Raw genomic sequence first — 22,033 nt, forward strand, 5'->3', positions numbered from 1 at the left:
TAGTGGTGGCCGATCCCGGAGCAGCAGCTGCACATTGTTTCAAAAATCCAGAATTTTCACATTTCCGGCAGGTGCTAGGTCCCAAGGATGCCGGATTTATGAGGATATACTGTATGTAATACATTTTTTATCTCAAGTATAATACAAAAGTTTAAACAGCATTGATTTTTTTTTTTAATTCATTTTTTTTTCCTTTTCAAAATGAAACACTTTGACATTATTATCACGCAGTGTTAGGATGGTCCAGAATTGATTTCCTTCAGAACTTCCGTTTTGTGGGAAATTTTGAAAAAAATGTTTTGGGTTTCTTGTGTTCCATCCCAGCTCAAAATGATTTATTTTTCTTTGAAATGTCGGAGCTGTCAGTGGATTGGAAAGGGTGGTTTCGTCTTTGCTCTAATTCAATTTTTTACAAGTACTGTAACAAGAAATTCTCTCTCCTATAATTGTTCTAGCCTGTATGTGTTCTGTACACCTCCCTGCAGATGTTTGTTAGCTGCTTTAATGTATTTTTTGTGCAGTGTTCTGGCTCAATAGACAGGGTGTACCAGTGTGAGTGGCAAGGCAATCTGAGTGTGACTAAAACAGGAAAGAAATTACTAGCTCCTGCTAATCATCCCACACACTGGCAAGATAAATGGAGTGCTTGGTGTATTGCTTGTAACTGTGCAGAGCTGCCAGGTTCTAGGGGAAAATGGATGAATGTGGGTGGGGAGGCGGGGAATGAAACAGCAGCTTTCTCTGTCTTCGGTGCTTTGGAAGCAAACATTAATGGAGCCTCAACTTTGCCCCAGGGAGCTTGGCATTATGCCCACTTTACAGATGGGGAAGCCAAGGTACAGAGTGGTTAAATAATGGAGTTCTTGCAGTGTTGCAGGTTGGGTTAACATCCAGCCATTCCTGACTCTCCTAGCTCTTTGACTGGTGAGCATGAGCACTAGCTTGAAGCCTGTGTCCACAGCAGTCAGCCGGGTCGGGTCAGGATTTCACCTTGGCGTTTAAATGCCTCTGTATGTTCTGCAACTGGAGGGTTTATATGTATTGCTCTGCAGCGCGTGACTGCTCTCTCCTGAAGTTCTCTGTCTTGCCTGCTGGCAATCAGGACCCCCGGGTCATTGAGGGCTGGCCTAGAAATACGCTGCATTAGCATGCAAAAGAACTCTGTCTGCAAAATGAACTCAGTGCACTCATTTCCAGGGAACCACAGTGAAGGACTCTTGATTGAGCAGTGTCTTGTCCTTTACTGTCCCACCATGGCTCCTGGAACAGTTCTCACCAGCAGGGATTGAACTGGGACTTGTGAGTCTCAACATGAGCTTCAACTAAGACACAGCTCTGTTAGCCAAGGCTGTAGCACATAAGAACATGTCCCTGTGTGGGTTGTTGGCAGGGAGTTGGATCCTGGGGCATGAGGTTCTTCTAGTGTGAGGCTACTGCCGTGAGGGACTTGTAACCGCAATATAGGGGTGGGCAAAGGGGAAGAAGGTTCTCAGTGATTTCCTAGAGGATGTGAATGAAATAAGTCCTTTTATTCTATTAATGCCAGGAGACTGTTCATTCCTCTCGGTGTGCTGACTCCCCAGAGGTCCTGCTGACTGAAAGGAAGATCTAATGGATGTTCATTGTCTTCTGGGAAGTAATGAAGCTCAACTGGTCACGGGTGAGTCTCTCTCAGTCTGGTTCTGTCAAAGCAAAGAAACGGTGATGGAAAGAAGGTTTAGGATAGTCTCCGTTACCCTCAGGCCTGAGCCTCAGCAAAGAGTTGTTCACAGAAAAGAGTTGGTTTCCAGGTCTTAGCCCAATGGAGGAGATCTTGCATCCTCTGTATGTGAAATGGGTATTGATGTGTTCAAGTTCTAAGTTAATCATTCAAGTCTGGGAAGAGGCAGATGCATTTGCAGACCTGGCCCATTGTGTTGCCTCACCTGTGACAAATATGTCAAACTATCGAGGTCTGAGAAAGGGTTCTCTAATACCCAAACGCTTGCTTATACCTACCAGCCATACAGTTGGTCCAATAAAAGACAACACCTAGAAGATTTCTTGCCTCTTACATATTTTAGCATAGCATCACCTCAAATTATCAGGGCAAGCCTGCCAGAAATAAAGCTGGATTAAGCTGCCTAGCATCTGTAGGTGGGGTTGAACAATTAGGCGGTGCCTGCTTCTGGTAGGACTGAGAGATGAGGGGTGTGTGCTGGGCAAACAATGAGCAAGGGAGCACGGATAAAGGAGCAACTGAAAAGATTTGTTTTTTTCCTCAATTTCAAGCACCTTCTGCAATCTTCCGATGACCCCATCTTCCCCCTTGTGCATGGTGGGTGCTACCATCAGTGTCTGCAAGACGCTCTTCCTCCAAGCATTTCTCTGCAGGGAAGCCTCCAAAACTTTTCACAATGGTCAGGCAGCTTGTGGGCACTGCTTATCATACTGACTAGTGCTGTCACACTATTTCCTTTTGTTCCCTCTTCATCTTTCAAACTTCGATGGAAAGTTCAGAAGATGGTGACTGCCTTGTACAGCCCCAACAGCCGGAGCATTTATGGAGTCAGTCATCAAAGCTGGGCTGTGTGACCTAAGAGCAGGGCATATTTTGACCCTTAACAGAGCTCAGACTGGAATCCAGTTGCATGTTAGTGATTGTGAAAATCCTTTGCCAGGTTATGAAAACTGTTTAACTTCGCAGTGGAGGAAGAGGAAATGTATACTTACTCCTTTGATTTGCACAGGAATGGAGAGCATGGGGATTTGGGCTGTGGCCCTGGCTTAAGTATACAGCAAAGCAGCTGCTTGGTGTCAGCTTTCCCTCCCTCTGCCCATCCCTGTTTAAAGAGCTGTTGTTATGTGGGAAGACAAGTAAATTGCCTTTCCTGGATTTGAATGTGAATATTCCATGTTTGAGATTTTCTCCGTTAATTTGCTGGAGCAAAAAGCTCCCAGTCCAAGTTCCGGAGCCAGGGAAGGGGGTTCAGCTTTTTGCTGACTTGTGCTCCAACCTTCCCACCCTACTTTAGTGAGTTGCTGTGCTTTTCCCAGCAATGTTATTCACCTCCCAATCAGTTATGCCTGCAGCAACTTGAGTTCGATGCTGTCACTGTGGCAAGAAGACAGAGTGACACAGTACCTGAGAGGCAGCAAAATCTTGAATAAATTCACTGGAGACAACCTCATAAAGATGCTAGAGTTGATTCTACTCACACCAGGGTAGATTTTGCTCCAGCTCCAGCACATTAGCTAAGTTGCTCAGAAACTTTGGGAATAACCAGGCCTTGCCTCCGATCCAGACAAACCATTTCTATTTTTCAAATAGAGAAATGACCAGCTTAGCCTGGAGTGGCTGAGCAGAATCCTGCCCCACCGGTCTCAGCTGTAAACTGATCTGATTTCAGTTCCAGACCAGTTGCTCTCCAAAAGGCTTTGCCAAAGAGCACCACCCATGGGTACAAGGATGAGGTGTGACTTTAGTAGTGAGGACTCAGAGGCTTGGGCTTTGTGTGTCTGGTACTCAGGTTACCTGATGGGCTGTGGCTGCTGGAGTGAGTTCAGGTATCTCCTCCTCGGGTTGTACTTGTACCTCCTGACTGCTGTATAGTCTTAGTGCCTGAGAGGGAGTGGAGAGAAATGCCCTGCAGGCAGGGCAGCAGGAGGTATAACTAGGTCCTTCCTGGGATCTCCTAAAGGAGAGAACAGCTCTGAAGACTTGGGTATCAAAGATACCTTCACACAAACCCCTCAAAGTTTTCTATTACATTTCCCCATTTCCCTCTACCTATTACCTCTACCAATAAACAGGAGTCTTTCTGTAGCCTCCTCTGCCACTGGTGGTGCTAACAATAAGCAGCAGCCTGGGTGGCCAGAGATGTGTCACTGCATCTAGGTGCTGGGCTAATGTATCTGGTGAAACAAAGGGATTTGGGTTAGGCTTTGTGCTTAGGAAAGTTATTACAAAAATGACTCTCAGCAATGTGCTGAGGCAGTCTCTTGGGACTTCCTTGGTGAGATTTCACCATCAGTTGCAGGGAGTGAGTTTTCACTGCCTCTAGTGTTACCAACATACTCTCCTCCTGCTCGCCCACATAATGATTAATCACCCTAGAGAAAACCAACTGCTCTCTGGGCATCATAATTATAGCTGCAAAGAGCATTCCCCTGGCGAAGGTCTGGTTTGTCAGAGCTTTAAAAAATAAGATTCTGAGATGATCAGCTGAGATGAGCCCTTCAGCTTTGAGAAATGACTATACTTGCAGACCTGCACACACATGGCCATGGAAGACGCATGTGTACACACATCCAAAACCGTCTAACACATGTGCTGTCATAGGGATCTTGTATGCACGCAAAACCATGGGGCTGACACGCATGTATTTGTTCATGGGACTGCAGAAATGGGCCTTTAGTTAAATCTTAAGACACACGTTTCAGACTTGTCCAGTGCTCCAGTATCTTTTGTAACAATGAAAATGATGGGATGAGGCAGGACTGGCCCCATCTTGCAGGAGGAACAAAGTTCAGGGCCCATCTCACCCTGTGCTACTGGGAACTGAAGGGACAGTTGCTCTCCCTCTCCCCAGTTCATTGATTACACAAACTCCATGCATGCTAAGACCAAGGTCAAATAGCAGTGGGGCACCTTGGAGGAGAGGGAAGGGCAGGTCAAAAGGGATCAGCACCTGATGAGCATCAGCAGCAAGAACTGGGGCTTCTGTAAACCACTGATGAATCCACTTTGCTTTAGAGCTGCTTTTGTTCTCGGACCAACCTAGCTATCTATGCCTGTAACCAACCAGCAGCAGAGTTCTGTGCTTCCAGCTGTCTTTGCATTGGCTTCAATAAAATTAAAAAGGCTTTTCCTGCCAGTAACCAGGATTAATAGCACTTACTTTGCCTTAAAAATGTGTAGCCAAATAAAATGCACACATCTGCAGTCCAATGAAATCTAGGCTAAGGATCAGCTCCAACCCATTGCAGGGACTTGTATCCCCAAGACAGAGATGGAATGAATCCTTGGCTGCATACGCAGCAGAAAGTATCAGAGCTTTCAGGAAAGTCTGCTCAATCCTGAAACAACACAAAGGCCATTCAGCAGACAGGTAAAGAGGCCAGTAAAGGGAGCTATATTCTTGGGAGGCAAAATGCACTTTTTGACCTCTGCTTGCAACACAGTCTCTTCCCTGTGCCCTAGAGACCTAGACAGTCAACCCCTGTTCCACAGTATCACTGCAATATAGTTTAACCTTTAATTAAGGATCAACTTCCACTCAGAGGGTGCATTTAGCAACTCCCTTGAGAGTTGCGTTCAGACTCCAGGGCTTGTCTTTCAGCAGCAAAACCAAGATGCTGTAACAAACTCCATGGGTTATAGTTCTCCACGCATGCAGTGCAATTTCAGCACATTAGTGAGACTCTCTCATGTCTCTGGTCCCAAATGAAAGTCTTTTCTGCGGCGTGAAGAAAGCCGGCTGCCCCAGGAAAGTCTTTCACAGATGCTAGGGGCTGGAAGGGATCTTGCAGATCATGGGGTCCAGATACTGGCTTCATTTGGGCTAATAGAAAGAGGCCAGTTGTATTTGCCTGAGTGAGGTGCTAGGTGCAAAGGACAGAAAAGGTTTAGTGTTTTGTTGGTTTTCTTTTAAACTCAGGCTCTGAAATCTGCTGAGCTTGCGAGCTGGGCATTCCAGTGAGATGCCATCAGGCTTAACTTGACAGCAATTTCTTAAATATTTTAAAAGCTGCCTGGAATAAACTGAATGCTTCTAAGTGACCTAAATTCCATTAGAATGCTGTAAATTTCATTAGGAAGTGCACTTGTGTGCCTGTCAGGAACAAGCCACTTCAGGCTTTCATCAGCCTGTCCAGACCCAGATGCTTTATGAATGCTTCCTCTAGCACATTTCAGGGAGTGTATCACCACACGCTGCTGCTGGAGCCAAGTGACTTGTTTCTTTGGGCTTTCCTCCACCCCTTCCCAGTAGGAATTGCCCTGCTTTTTTTACTAACCACATAGCATGAGGTTGTCACCTGGGGGTACGCATACCCCTGGGGGTACTTGGACCAGTCCTACAGGGTACGTGTGGGTGGGTGGGGATGGAGTGCTGCTGCTGCTTCCCAGAAGCAGGGCAGGAGTGGGGCGAGAGCAGTGGCTCCCCTCTGCAGGGTGGGGAAGCTCGCACACGGCAGTCACTGCTCCCCACACTGCTCGGTATCAGGCCACTGGGACTTAGACAAAAAAAGGTTGAAAACCCCTGGCAAAGCAAACCAGACTGGTCTTGAGTCCTCATCCCACTAATTATGCAGAAAGTGGTATGTCAGCTCCAAAAAGATGTAGCTTGTGCTCAGGTCCTTTAGCTAATCTTACATACTTTTTCTCTCTAATCCACATCCATTGCCACCTGCTTTGGGCATACTCTTTGGGACCCAGGAGAGCTGACTATAACTCTTGGCTGTTCCCTTTGCAAAGGGCTTTGAGAGGATGTCACCAAGATGCTGCACAGGCCTCCAAGAAGCTTTTTTCCTGTCCCTAACTCCAACACGGTAGTGCAGCCCATGCTGAAGCCCACGTGGCTGCTACTTACTTTGCTGCTAGCATTACCTGTGTCATTGGGATTAAACCTTGCTTGGGCCTTCCTACTTGTGCCACAATCACACTTTCACAGACAGTGCAGACAAACCCTTCTAGTCTTAGAAATGCAGAGCTCAGTTTTGCATGCTCTGTGTTGACTCTACCTTCCTGTGCCCTCTGCAGCTTCTGCAACATGCAGCTACCACCTGTCTCTCTAGAGTTGGGCAGATATTTTCACCAGTGGCCTCAATTTTGGGTGGTCCTGTTGTTAGATACCTGTTGGAGCCAGATTTCCATACACGCGCAAATGTGTTCCAGTGCCTTAAAATGAGAATTGCATGGGTGCTCTGTACCGTAGGCATCTCCAGTTGGACCTTCAAAAAATGGAGGTTCCTCCAATTACAAGCTGCTTTTGAAAATACTGGTCTATGCTGGTGGGATCTATCAACTAATTTTGCAAATGTCCAAAAGATGATCCCTCACTGTTACTACTTTCCTGGGTTGGGTTTGAACTGGCAATCTGAAAAGGAAAGGTTGAATCCTAGCTCCTCGACCTGTCCAGTGCCCTGAGAGTCCCATGCAGTTTGGGGGTATATCTCTGTAAAATTATATATTCTATTTTGGTTTGGGAATGTCATTTATTCCTATAGCTCATGCTGTGGATTCCTGTAACAGAGGTTTGACATACAACAAACAGATGTCCCAGAAAATGGGATGGAGCAATCAAGGGCCAGCTCTTCCTTGTTGGAGCAGCAGATTTTCTAGCACCAAGGCCCATGACTTGGAATGATTCTCTGTACTTATAGCTTAAATATTTAAGTCAGAGCTGGCTTGCTCTCCCCAGCTGGCAGCACATGGCCAAGAGGACAGAGTTGTTTTGAAAGGCAAGCTTCTCCAAGCCAGAGGTGTTGCTTTGTATCCCCACATGCAAGAACCAAGCCCTGAAGGCATGATGGAGAGCAGCCTGAGGCTTGGCAGAGTAAAGTCAATCTGTGGAAGGCTGCACTGAGGAGTTGGAGGTTTTCTGCAGATCTACAACTGGTCCGTAGCTTTTTCAAGGGTAAACTTTATGAATGATGAAGCCCTTTGTTCCACAGGGCTGTTGGCAAGATGCTGCCATGCTTTGACTGGGCAGCTTCCTAAAACAGGAAGCCAAACAGAAGCATCTGCACTCTACTGCAGGAAGGCTAATTAGTGGGAGGACAGGCTAATTGGCTGCTTCACTCAGCTGTGCTAATTAGCCCTCTTGGTGCCCCATCTGGACATGGCTATACTTCTTCCCAGCATATACTTTATTTGAATTTTCTGGGTCCCAGCACAAAACCAACCACTCTGCCAGGGATGTTTGCATCTCTTTGTGAGCAGGTGCAAACCAAAGTGAGATAAAAGCAGATGGTTTCAGTAGCAGGCTCCCCCCTCCCTGCTCTCCCGGCAGATAAAGAGATGCTGCTTTGCTTCCTCTGTAACGGCACAATTCATTTTCATAAGTGAAAGAAGCTTGAATTACAGGACAGCCTTACTGCCAGACAGATCCATGTTGAACTAATATCCTGGATGCAGGGCCCAGCTGTGTGTCAGGTGCCCAGACAAGGATGAAATTATTTCCCCATCAATCTCCCAGGTAGCATGAATTCTCTGCCTGTCCATTGTCTCTGCTGGGGTTATTGTTGGTTTCTTATTTGCTGCAACCCAAAGTAAATTCCCTGTGAGTTGACCTTGTCGGTATTGGGCCTGGGTGCTCTTGCCTAAGGCAGGCAGTGTTACTTCAGGTATCTAAGCTGTATCTTGGGCAAGTTCTTAACTCAAAGTTTAGTTGCTTGCTGTCAAGTAGGTGGCTTTGTCTTGCCTGCAGAAGCCAGCTTTTTGTTTCTTCTCCTTGCTTCCAATCTCGGATGGCTTGGGGCTAGGGAAACCCTGTCAGTGTCCCTCTCCCTCTGTGTCCTTGGAGAGGTGACTTACAAAGGACACCCAGCGTTTTCCTGCTCCAAAGGATTTCCGTGCTGAGTGTTTTTAATGAGAACATCCCTTGTCTATCCGAGCAGTTTTGATTGTATAACATGGAGAAAGGGAAATGGAGCTTTTTTGGATGACTTCCATCTTGGCTCCAGGCAGGAGCAGTACAGTGCACTCAAGTCATGTTGGAGGAAGACAAGTAGGGAGTATCTATGTAGCACAGTGGCAGTGCTGTGTAAAGATAGCCATGGGCGAGCTGGCTCATACTGGAGCTTAAATGGTGTAGAGTGTACCCAAGTAACTCTGTACACAGGAGCTCAGAAACCAGCAGTATAGGGACAAAAGTTACACATAAAACAGTACAAGTGATCAGACGCTGGTTCAAATGTGTAACACAGCAGAAGTTTAGTGCACATAAACCACTTTCAAAATGGCCCAAACTGGTTTAAAAGTCACTCCTACTGTTGCAGTCAAGGCACTGACCCCAGTAATTGCATCCCTGAAGTGCAGGGCCTCACTACAGTAGCTCCCCTGCTTCTAGTTGTGGAGCTAGCTCAGATACCTTGTTATGGTGCTGCTTTGCACAGTATAGACAGACACCAGTTCTTGCCAGCTGATGCCTCTGAGACCCTCTGTCTGTGACCTGACCTATATCATCTGTGCAATCCACACTACTGTTGTTTGTGCTTTCCCCAACAGCTGGTCAGGTAGCGCAGGTCTGAAAATGTGCCTTTAAGTACAACAGATCCAAACAGCACAAAAGCAGCAATTATCTGCCTCTGCCACTAAGAGTTTGAGAGAAAAAATGCAATTTCTCACTATCTCCTTCCGTTTGCTATCTGATCTCTGGCAAGGGAACTAGATGGAGGAGGATGTTTTCTATATTTAGCTTTGGAGAAACTGTTATAAATAATCAGCTTAGGACACTGTGCTCTTTTTCTTTATCTTTTTCTTTTTAAAATCCTTGTTATCTGGCTCTAGGCTGCAGCATGCCAGCTTTCAGTCTGTGCTGGGTTTTTTTTCTTTTCATGGAGTCAGTTAATAACCTGTTTTAAAAAAAATGAAAGCCCACCTACAGCTGTTCCATTTGCAGCTGCCAGGCTCTGAAGATCATTACCGGCCCTTGGAATCCAAGTCCCTACTTTGCATGTAAAAGTGCAGATGAATAGGAACCAGGCTGAGGAGATGGCCGCTCCTTCTGCAAGAAGAAAAGGAATGTGATTTAGGTGGCTATTTTTGGCCTTTTCAAGCCAAATGTAAAAAGACCCTTGAGCATCCTTTGTCCTGCTAAATCTGATCATATGCATGATGTGGTTCCTATGGTACATTGCTCCCTAGGGCTTGTCTGCTGCTATGGATCAGCTTGAGTTACGTCATGTTAAAGGGATTTGTATCCACAAATTTGATTGTTGTTGTTGTTGTTGCAAATTATCTGGCATTTCAACATATGTTTAGAAGTAGGTTTATTGCGGTGCAAAATGAGTTTACCTGCAACTCCTGTACTGCTGTGAAGTTCTTCTAGGGCAATCCCTCAGTGTTTTGCCTGCCACCTTAGCTGTGTACCCTCTAACTGCTCCAAGGTCATCCTGAATGGATGCCACCTTTAAATGCTGGTCTTCTGTTGTTTTTTCCAGTTCCAGTTTGTTGGGACGTCACATATTCTGTGTGTCAGTGAGATTCTGCACAGAAGTCTGGAGCTTCCCTCTCCCACCCAAAGTCTAGTCACCACAATGCACGAAGGGGTTATTTGAACTCCAGCCAGTGCCCTATTGAGGCCTATGAAAGTGTGGAGGACACTAATAGGATCGCTGGGAGAGCTGATGGGGTCTGCAGCTGCTATGAAGAACGATACCGTAAGTTTGCAAGAGATCCCTCGTTTCAACAGCTGCTTTTTGTGGACCATCAGTGCTGATCAGGATAGAAATTAGAAGGAGACTGATCTTTTTCAAGCCAGTGAATCCAGAGGCAGATGCAATTCTGGGACCATATGAGCTCCTTAATCACACGTAGAGGGTCCTTTAAGATCAAAGGATGAGACCCACATCGTGGAAGGAGCCGGTTCCAGTCTATATTGGACGTTACATCATAATACAACTCTCTGTGGGATTTAAATACTTTAGTTCAGGGTACTGTCTGGGCAGTAGTACCAGGCTGGTGGACTTGTCTCTGTCTCCAGGGCTTTTAACCCCCATGCAAATGTATAGCCAGCACTGAAGCTTTCTGGGTCTCACCTCCTGGCCACCAGCCACAGGATTCATTGCTTTCTGTTTCCTGCTTAGTAGTCCCCACCAAGCCCCTCCTTAGCCAACTGGTGGGTTGACGAGGAAGTGGTTTGAAAAAAATGTGTTGGTTTTTACTACAGCAAAAAATATAGAAACGAAAAAGCACTAAAATCACTAATTTGACTTGTGGTTTTATTAATGACCTCAGTTCTTAACCAGCATGAAGCATGAGGAGGTAAATTGGCCAAGTTGTGCTACACAAATACTTTCTTTAAAAAAAAATCTTTTAAAAATAGTATTTATTAATAAATCCAATTTATTAAATAACAGATTTAACATTTAAAGATGCATCTAATCCCATAAAATAGGCGTTAATATTAGTGTTCCATCAACAGTGCTCCCTTAATCCAGGTCAATGTCCAGGGCCGGCCTGTCCTATCCTGCAGAGCCTGTGGCCTCAGGGGGCCCTGCAGCCAAGGGACCGTGCCCCGCTTGCCCCCGCTGCCTGCACCATGTTTAAAGGGCTCCATGCAGGCAGGGAGCCCTTTCCCAGCCGAGCAGGGGAGGAGTTCCCAGCTCTGTGCCAGGGCTCCAAGGAGGGATCCCTGGTGTCCCCAGCACATGCTGCCCCCACCCCACGCCCCCAGCAGTGCAACCCACGTGCACGCAGCCCAGCCCCGACTAGTTTATCTCAGTAAGCTTATACTGCAGTTAACTACAATTTTGATTTTTCAATGGATCAGGGGGCCCCAAACTATATCTTGCAGGGGTGCCCAAAAATTGAGGGCTGGCCCTGTCAACCTCCACAGGAGTCTTGTATTCTTTTCTTTTCTTCCTTTCAGTCAATGACAGTTTCATTGTTTCTGTTGATGTTAAGCTTTTGTATTTCTTCATCCTCATATAACTCCCCCTTTTCCCCCTACAACTCTACATAATAGACACAAAATTTTTAAACAGAAAGATATTTTAAAGCAATGTATCGAAGGGGCGCTTGCATCTTATAGAGTACTTCCTGCCAGTCCATGTTAAAACAGATCTTAAGCCAAAGAGTGTTCTGTTCTGGCACGAAGATTGCAGGGCAATGTAGGTCTCTCAATACTATGCAGATGTTTAGTGATTCCTTTCCACTTCTGTGCCCACTCTGAGTGCTCCATCTTAACAAATAGCAGCATGGCACATCTTTCCACTTCGCCTGTTTGAAAAAAATATTTTTTTGTCTTTTGGATACACCTTAAAGTACCATTTTCCAAAGTAAGGACAGACTGCAGGAGTGTACGTAGCTTGCACCCTGACCCCATCATTCCATTGTGTGTAGGGTAATGAAATGCCAGGATGCCTACAGCAGTGGAGTGATGCATCCTGTGGTGTTTGCACAGGACCCTGTTTATCTCAGCACATCACAGTGCCCTGTGGCCTCAGTGAGGTCAGGTGAAAATAGCTTCATCAAGGATAACAATGCAGTGTGAAATCACAGCTCACTGAACAGCTGTTGTGGATCATTTGCCAAACACAGGGAGTTTCAAGGGTAGATCTGCCCTTAGCTAACAGGAATTAATATCTCACAAAAAGCCTTACCATGGTTTAGTAGTAGACATTAACAGGTTGATGTGAAGACAGCATTGGAATCTGTAAATGGGAGACAACTGAAAAGCAAAGCTTCCTAATTCATATTTAAGCAATATTTCAGTGCACTCCCAAGAATACTTTTCTGATTTATTCCAGTTTGTCATTTTTTGCTCCCCCCCACCGCAAAAAAGAAACAAACGTCTTATTTCATCTTAATCTTAACCAGAATTTTGAAGATTCTTCCAAGAATGATCTTATGTTTTACAGCAGACCATCTTTTGAAGGAACAAAATAAGCAAACAAAATGAGGCAGGACTTTGTATCTTAGCTTTGGTAAATCTAAACAGCCATAAACACTGGAAGAGTTTGGATCTGGAACCAAGTCTTAATTTAAAGGCAGGGGCCCATTACTGTCATCCATACCTTTTTAAGAATGTATGATAACAGAGGAACAGACAGATGGTAGACAGATTGAAATCAATTCCTGCACAAATTGGCTGTATCTGTCAGAAAAGGGCGGGGTGACAGTAGAGATTATGCTTTAAAAAACAAAAACAAAAAAACACTGGTTTAAATCTGGCTGCTGGCTTAAATCTGATCCAAGTTGGTTATGACCAAAAGTGACTGCAACAGAACAACTATTCATTGACTCATTAGAAATATTTAGCAGTCATATTGAAGCTAATAGCTAACATTGTGAAAATAATAAGAACAACTGCTGACAGCCACAAGAAATACCAGGAACTATAGAAGTCAGTTATATCCTCCCACCCACCCCTAGAGGGATGGAGCCAAAATCTCTACAGTAATTTCAGTTATGTCTTTTAGATCTCAGAAGCTATTTTTATCCACATAATATGTTCTGACCTCCCTAACAAGGAGGTCAGATTGAAACGAGGATTTTATTACATGGCATTATAGTTAACATTATTATATGTGCAGAGTTTATCCTATGCACTCTCCAGGTCCAAGATGAGGCATGTTAGTGTCGTCAGTCAGGACAAACTTGTACAGAGGCTGCCCATGCTGTACCAGATCTGTGAATGAAGGACACATCCACTTTCCTATGTTCTCTGCCTAGCACTTTTCATGAGCATTACACACATTTGAGTCTGTAAGGTAAAAAAATAAACAAACTTCAAATGAACATTTCCCTGCTTAGGGTGCTTTCCCTTCAGGTTACAGGGGTGTAGGTTGTAGCCATCTTGGTCTAAGGACATAGGCAGAGAAGTTTCTTTGGGTGAATCTGATATCAGACTCGCCCAAAGAACCTTGTCTGCCTCTTCCCTTCAGGTTGTTGCATCTGCAAGTATGTTACCTTTTTTGTACATCTTTCTTTCTTTAGTTAAATAATCTCCAAAACACAGGATTCTCATGGAGCACAGCTCAGTACTTCCCCATGATGATGAAAAAAAGAAAAGAGAAAGAACACATATGGCAAGGGAAGAGATTGCCTTGGACACAGGACTGGAATTTGCAGAAAGCTTTGTGCTGATTCCAGTCTACATGCATTTATTTCCAGAGGCTTGTGAATAGCAGTTATTAGACGTACTTTTCTAAAGTGTTTTCTAAGGAGATCCTTAGATGAAGGCTGCTAGCCAGAGTCAAATGTATACCACCTTTTATCATGGTATAACTGTTTAAATTAGGAATTATATTTTATTTATTTTATTTTATTTTTACTGAAATAATTACATAGGTACAATTTCTAATCTGAATGTTGTTATACCAGCATAAAGAGACCTCTTTCCTTCCTTGTATGAGATTAAGCTGTAGGGCTAGGGACAGACATTCAAAAATCCTGAGCCTGAATTGATTCAATCTTTCATAGATTTCATAGACATTAGGGCTGGAAGGGACCTCGGGAGATCATCAGGTTAGTCTAACTTGCAAAGTTTGAACCAATCTGGAGGTGAATAGACATTCCCTTTTCAGTTCAGAAATGTAGGCACATGCCTACAGTGACTCAGGCTAGAAGCCGGGGGGCACTAGAGCAGCCTTCCCTTCGCTTCTACAATACTGAACTGAGGGGGGCATGGCCAGGCCCCAGAAGGACAGTTTGATTAGTACACAGGATGACAGGAGGCTGCCACTGCCAGCAAGTGACACAAGTTTTGCTTTTAGCAGTTTGAGGTGCAATTTCCCAGAAACCCCTCTGTCACTTTGAAACATGGCAGGCTTCATGCCCTATGAAGGGGCTACCACCCCTGAAATTTTCATCAGGATTTCAGGCATGAAATGACAAAATTATAGGCATTTTCATGATTCCCCATTATAGCCTATAAGCGAAATGTCAAAACACATCAAAACAGCGAAAGAGTTTCGATGACATGAAACAGAACAGTACTTTGAAATGAAACTAAACGAAACACTGTTCCTTCAAAATGGTGAAACAAAAGTTGAAACAAAGCGGTGCTGTTTTGCACGGCCCTAGTGTTTTATCACTCCATTAAGAAAATAACAGAGGGACATGACCAGTAGGGCTGTGCAAAATTTCGCCAGCCGTTTCATTTCAACACTGTTGACTCATTTTGAGGTCGAAACAGCAAAATCAAAATGAAACAAAGGTTGTCAGAACAGCCTAGAAACAAAACGAGGCTAGTTGAAACATTTTGAAAGTCAAAATATTTCAACTGTAGCACTGCTGGGGATGGGAAGTCAGTCCAGCTGGGCTGACTTCGCCTCCCCAGAGCAAGATCCAGCTCATCCCTGGCCAATCTAGCGAAACATCAAAACAGAGTCGAAACAGCCTTACTGTTTCAATGAAGCAAAATGGAACAGCTGTTTTGAATTGAAATGAAATTTGATACAAAACGCTGTTCCGTCCAAACCTTGAAACTCAAGGTGAAATGGAACGGTGCCATTTCACATAGCCCTAATTACCAGCTACCTGTTGATTCTACCTTTGTCACAGCACGGACCGGATCCAGCATGTGGTCTGCTAGTTAATCCATAGATACCTCTCAGACAGACAGAGGGGAGGAGGGAATTCCTGCTTAGCAGAGAGGTGGGGGTGGGGAAAACATCCTGCAAGTCTCTGCTGGGCTGCAGCCAGGGAGCAGAGGGAAGGGGCCAGCCCTACTATGGAGCAGAGAGCCCCAACCGGCCCAGAGAGCATGCTGGGATGCTGGGGGATTCTGATTTAACTTAAACAAATGAGGGGTCTGGGACAGACATTACATAAACTGGTTTGAGCCAAATCAGTTAAGTCTGATACTGTATTCAACCAAGTTTATCTCAAACCAGTTTCAACCATTTTCAAAGTGGTTTATGTGCACTGAACATCTGTTCTGTTGCAGGTTTAAACCAGTTTCTGATCACTTAAACTGGTTTATGTGTAATGTCTATCCATAGCCTAGAGGTGTAAGAAGCTTGGTACCAGTGCAGCGACATTCATGTAAGTGGGAACATATCACTTTAACTATACCAGTGTAGTTAAAGAAGTATAACTTTTGCCTTGTAGGTGCAATCCAAGTCCTGTGGAAGTTGACGGAAAATGACTTTGGTGGGAGTTGGATGTATTGGATATTTTAGTGTCATACATTATCAAGATGGGACAGTTTATTATTTTCTCACCATTAGAAAAGCATGCAATACTATATAGGCCAATTGCAACATTTTTTTATGCCCTAAATAGCTTACAAACAAAAATGCTGCATTAATGCCCATTGAAGTTGACTGGGTTATTTCTATTGCCTCCAGAGAGTGTTTGGAGTGGTCACTAGAGGCCTGACCCACCAATGGTATCCCCTAGCATTGACCCTACCTCTGGGCAATCTCACTGGATTCTTCCCTTCTTCACCCACAAACCTAGTCACAAAGACTTCTTCAGTAGCATGACTAAGCGCTCTGCTGCCATGGTGTAGACTGGGGTGGGAAAAGTCCAGCCCATGGGCCAGATTGGGTCCGTGGCTGACTCCATTTCCAAGTAGCCCCTGCCCATGTCACTGCAGCTGATTTCCATGGATACTCCAGAAGCGGCAGGGCCATGACATCATGGGTCCAGGGTTTCCGTGGAGATCAGCTGAAGCAGCACTGGCAGGACACGTGGCTGGGCACGGAGCTGCTCTGGGGTGGGGATTTTGCGGTGGTGACAGCATGGCCTAGAGCTAAGGCAGACTGCCCATACACCCCAGGAAGGGACGTGCAGGCAACAAATTACAGCTCTGCCTCAGCTCTGGACCACGCTGTCACCGCTGTAAGATCCCAGCCCCAGTCCTAGAGCAACTCCCTGCACCCTGCCAGCACTGCTGGGGCTGATCTCCATGAAAATCCTGACCCCATGTTGTCATCATGGCCCTGCTGCTGCTGGGATCTCCATGGAAACTGGCTGCAGCGACGTGAGCAGGGGCTGTGGGGAAATGAAGTGTGGCCACCAGCCAAATCCACCATTTTGTCCGCCCCTGGTGTAGACATACCCAGGTAGACCCTCAAGTTACATGAGGACTAGATGGCCTGGTAAGTGGTAAGTTGATTTTCATCTCTACAAAACTCCAGTTGGGAATGCTCCAGGTCGCTGTCTCGTCTGCCGGCCCTTCATAGAAGTATATGGAGGGACTTGGCTGTCTCAGCATTTCAAAGGAAACAGTGCCTACACCTCTAAGTCACCATTGTTCCTGGGACTTGGGCGCTGTGGTTGGCAATTACAGTATAGGTGCTAGCGGTTTACACATGCAGAAAGTTATGTGAGCTACTTCGTCTGCTCTACTGTCCCTAGAGCTTTTTCTTCCTGAGCCTTCGTCCCCCTTCCCCACCCCTGCAGCATGCTATAAAAACTCTATGGCCCACCGGTGCAACAACAATTGCTGAGCTCCCCAGCCCTGCTTACACAGCCCCGGTGCAGCGAGGAGCTTGGCAGTGGGGAGCCCCGGGGCCCCACTCGCCTGAGCAGCAGCAGCACAGAGTCTTGCCTGCCCACCTGCAGTGTCACCCACAAGATGGAGGCAGTGGGGCGAGCTCACCTGTACCCCTTCCTAAGGTCTCATTTCGGCCCTGGGGGGAACAAGGTGGCTCCTCCATATGCTGTGCTGGCCCGGGCAGACCCCCTGTAACGTGTGCTTGGACCCCAGCAGGCCTCAGATCCCCAGTTGAGACTGCTGCTCGAAGCAATAGAAATGGAAATTGGTGCAGCAGCATGGGGAAACTGGCACCATTTCTACCATGGAGCTCTCAGCTAGACTTCCAAAGATATGTAAGTGGCTAAAGGTACAGGTAGGCACTGGTGTGTTTTTCAAAAGCATCTAAAAGAGTTAGTGTATAAATCCTATAGGTATTGGTGAAAATTCCTCTGGGATCCTATCTGCATGTTAAGGCATGTAGTCTTCAGCACAGCTAGCACAGCATCCTGCATTAGCACTCATTTCCCCACATAATTGATAAAATCTTCATCCAGACTTTTCCTTTTGCACTACAAGCTGATTAAATCTTTCCCTTTCCACTGCAGAGCAAGTTTATCATAGTGTCCTATGCTGATGCTCAAGGAGTGAAATCAGATTAAGTGTGTCGCAGATGCCACCAATATTAATTTCTGCCTTATCAACCTCATGAGGGTTATAAATATCTCCTGGGAGTGAGGGAATCAATGCTGGAACTGACACTCTGTCAAGAGTATAAGCCAACCCCCGCCTCTCATGTTTCCCTTAGTTACAAAGCCAGCAAACCTCATACTGCTGCTGCTATCCCTGTGTTTTATGGGCAATGGCATGAAATTCCACGTTGAAGCCACTGTCTGGATAGCTTTAGACTCTGGGGTGAAACCGTGTGCAAAGGCTTGCTGTACTCGCTGTGGTCACATGTTCCATCTGAGTCATAAAAGTTATGAATCAGGACTTAGTCCTGTATGCTGATACTGCTCTATGTACATTTTAGCCTGCCAGTGGTATCTGCCCTCTGACGTAGGCTGGTGGAGTCAGACTACTGGCAGCTGAGTGTGGCTGGCTGGCTTCCAGCTTTTGATTCAGTCTTCCCATAAGCCCCTTAAGAACAGAGGAAAAACATATTCCTAACAGGTTGTGACACCAAAAAACAAAGTGTCTCAGGGGTTTCGGTTCTTCCAAGGGCTTTTTTCTATACCGGGACACTTAGAAAAGTATTAATAATGGTATGAAGGTGATGCACATATGTTTGAGGAGGAGTAAGTGAGTTAGTGAGCAAAGGCAACTTAACTTTTGAATGAGAATATTCTCTTTGGTTTAACGCACTTTAAATTACGTGTGTTAACCTTACATTTTAGGCAGAAAGCCTTCCTTACTTCAGACTAACACAGTTAGCTACTTCTCTCTCTCTGTCTCACATCTTTAGTTCTTAACTTTGCTGAGCAAAACAAGCCCCTGAGACTGCAGTTCAGGGAGTTCTCAGTCATGAGAGTGCTGGATAAATATTACTGTAATTGAGATATGCAGAGAGTTATTAATCGGGAGTGTGGTGCTGGGGAGTCAAGGGATCTTGTTTATTTTAGGTTCTTCCACAGACTCTGTGGGCACATCCAGACGAGTGTACATGTGAGGTTTGCGGTGCCGCAGACCCATCCACGCCGTGCACACACGTTTGCTGTGCTGCTAATTACCAGCATGGCAGGTTGTTTTTTACACTGGGAGATCCTGGTGTCAGAAAAACCCACACCAGAAGAAGGTGGGGTGGTGCACATAACAGCAGCATGCGCCACCTGAAACTGGAGCCTGGCCAGCCAGAGCCATGCTTCAGCTGCCGGCCAGGCTCCAGGCACCCAGATTGGTGTTGCTGGAGCCCCAGAAGGCCCTGAGGACCCCAGGTGCTGGCCTCAGCCTCCCTTACCCCACCCGGAGCATTTTTCCCCATGCTAACTGTACATGCAGGGGCATGCACCAGGGCAAAAAGCAGTGGCACAAATCTGTACCACTGCTTTTTTCCCCCCACAGCAACTGCATACCCTTGGTTGTGGGGACACAGCTTGTGTGTGCATCCTTTAATACTTGCTTAGCTTCAATTTACTTGTTATAGTAGCATTCTTTCTCCTCTTTCAAATCCTTCCCAAAAACACATTGCCTTGAGGTTTGAAAAATGTATGTATCCCTTCCAGATGACTTAATTGCATTCTTTAGGTGTATCGACATGACACCATTTGGGTGGATCTACATGGCCCAGTATAGCGCTGCACACACATACTGCCAGCTATGAATGAGCCGGTCTGTTTACATGGCACAGTGGAAAGCAATGCAGATACTAACTTAGGTTACAGGAATTGGAGTTGCATCAGCTCAGTACTCCAGCATGAAACTAGATATGACTGATTTGCCGGACTAGAACACCATGCTAACACAGCCATTCTGCTTCCAATGCTAGAGCTTGGTCAGTCAGAACTAGCTCTGTATCTATTCCAAGGAGCTTCATGGAGCTGTTAGACATACCTTTTAGGTCTAAACTTTTTGGTCCATGCTTGAACCAGAATAGGATCTCCCTGGGGCATGGACCATATGTTAAGACTGGTAACATTTATCAGTAATAATGCTTGTTTTACCTGGAAAGGAGTTCAAGAGTAGAGATTATTTGATGATGTTGAGAATTTAAAGAACTAGATTCTGATCTCAGTAACATCAGTGTAAATCATAACATGACTGATTTGAATGGGATTACTCAAATTTAGAAAGCACATTCAAGATCAAAACCTGATAATTTATTTTGTAGTATTTGCATTTACTTGGCCTTTAGCAATTAGAATTTCATCTATGAGCAATCCTTTACTCTTGACAAATTTATTTCTCTTATTGTTACAATGCAGCATCACCAGTGATGCAAACTGCTGAACAATAAGAAGCAAGAATGCTTAAATTCCTATCCTGATCGTGATCTACAATAGATATCAGGTCCATGGGAGCTGAAAATTCATGGATGTGTGTGGAAATTGCACTTAATATTACATTTGCCTTAGGTGTGTTATATACCTTCTCTTTGATGCATGCCCAAAATATCAGTTCCACGCTGCTCCTAGACAAATTCACTTTAAGGCAGCTACTGGCATTGTCGTTAATAATGTATCAAGCAAGCACCAGTGATTCTCTTTGATATCCATGATAATATTACCTGAAAACAGAGTAACTGGGACTTGGGTTGCATAATAAAGAACACATTGTTGAAGAATGCTATTTGGGAAATGTGTCCAGCTGCTGACCTTACATAACTTCCGCAGGGCTCATCTTCCTTTATCTCTGATAAGCTGTACTCTAAGTTCTGAAAATATTTATCATGTCATACTTTTATACTGCATCTTCTTAACTTCAGTCTTTTTACACTTTCTTACAGATAAAAAGCCATTTATTCACAGCCTTCTGTGAGACACTTCAGTGTGTTGCTGCTTCCTTCACACTCCTTTGAAAGACTCAATTATGAGATTCCCATAAGAAATGAGTCAATAATACTATAAACAATAACAGTCATAGTAAAATATGTTTTTAAAGCCTGATAATTTTTTCTTGTGTTGTCTGTTTTGTTAAGGCTGTAGGCTCTTTGGAGCAGGAGCTGTATGCCAAGTACAATGCCAGCATTTAAATAATATATTAATAAGTTTTCCCCTTTTGCCAGACACTCTAATTCCTTTTAAGAAGCTATCTTAATGAAGATTTTTTTCTGGTTGATTTTCGAATCAAGGGAGTTGGGTAGAACAAGGAGATAAGCCAGTTGCATGAGAATGTGATACTTCATCCAAATTCAATGAGGCAAAATTTCTGAGTGAAGAGACCACTCAGTGGAATCTGTGTGGATACAAATGCCAAGTCCTAACAACACTAAAAGTGATCAAAAGAGTTATATTACAACCCTTCAGTTTGAGAGAAGGATATTAGGAGACAGAAAGCCGAGAAAGACCTTGAAAGGCTGCAAAGTCTTGTAACACAATATGCGAAGTGACTTCAACTATAATAAATATAGAAGTAGATACTAGCCAAATGCCACAATGGAACAAGGTTTAGAGCTGCAATTTGCTGGCATATTTAAACAACTGCTTCTTGTAAAGCTAGCTTCAGAGAAGACATGACGAGAAGCTAATCTTGACAAGGTCTAAATAAACACACACATGCTCATTCAAGAAAAGAAACTATAGCAAAGCCACTAATCAACACTGGCTACAGCATAATTAAATGTCAACCTCCTTCGTGAAGGGATTGTACCAGGAACAAGAATGGTCTCACTTCACTTCAGAAAAAGTAATGAACCCCTGCCCAAATACCAGATTCTTAAGTTCAACGAGAGGAAATAAAAATTGCTGGACAGCCTGCAGGTCACTACATATCCCACAAGAGCATCCCAGAGAAGATGAATAGAAGGAGGCCCCTAATGCCTAATAATTGTAAATAACTTTGGGTGAAAAATACAATTGGTATAGAAAACATACTTTCTTTGTCTCTTATGGTTGGGTCTATGAACGGATCGAGTCTTCAGCCAGGTGGATTAGTGTGTCATGGCCATACTTCTTTCTGGATTCAAAAGAACAGATCTTTTATATGGAGTCCTCCTTTAACACAGCTCATTTGGGTCACTCTGCTTGTTGGGGGAAAGACAGGAGAGATGAAAGCCACAGTCACTCAGCGTCTGTTACACCCAGTGGTCTCGAGCCAGGATTGGGGCTCACTAGGCCACCTACTGAAGAAGCATGCTTAGAGAGGGAGTTTGGATGACCCACAGGGGTCTGTGAGAGAGGAAAGGCTAGAGGAATTTCCTCCTTTTTGGTACCTGAGTTATTTGGGCGTAGGTCAGTGTCACA

At 44.9% G+C, this 22,033-nt stretch overlaps 1 long non-coding RNA gene across 1 annotated transcript in view; it reads left to right on the forward strand.

Annotated features, from left to right (window-relative positions):
* LOC109315121 overlaps positions 1 to 20,740 on the forward strand; it is a 39,233-nt gene extending 18,493 nt beyond the window's left edge. The window contains exons 3-4 of the long non-coding RNA XR_002102427.1: positions 1,547 to 1,660; positions 20,578 to 20,740. This is a non-coding gene — a long non-coding RNA (uncharacterized LOC109315121). The remainder of the gene's footprint in view (positions 1 to 1,546; positions 1,661 to 20,577) is intronic.
* The last annotated feature ends 1,293 nt before the right edge of the window (positions 20,741 to 22,033 follow it).

The sequence above is a fragment of the Crocodylus porosus genome, unplaced genomic scaffold (genome assembly GCF_001723895.1).
Source record: "Crocodylus porosus isolate Cpor-Errol unplaced genomic scaffold, CroPor_comp1, whole genome shotgun sequence".
NCBI lineage: Eukaryota > Metazoa > Chordata > Crocodylia > Crocodylidae > Crocodylus > Crocodylus porosus.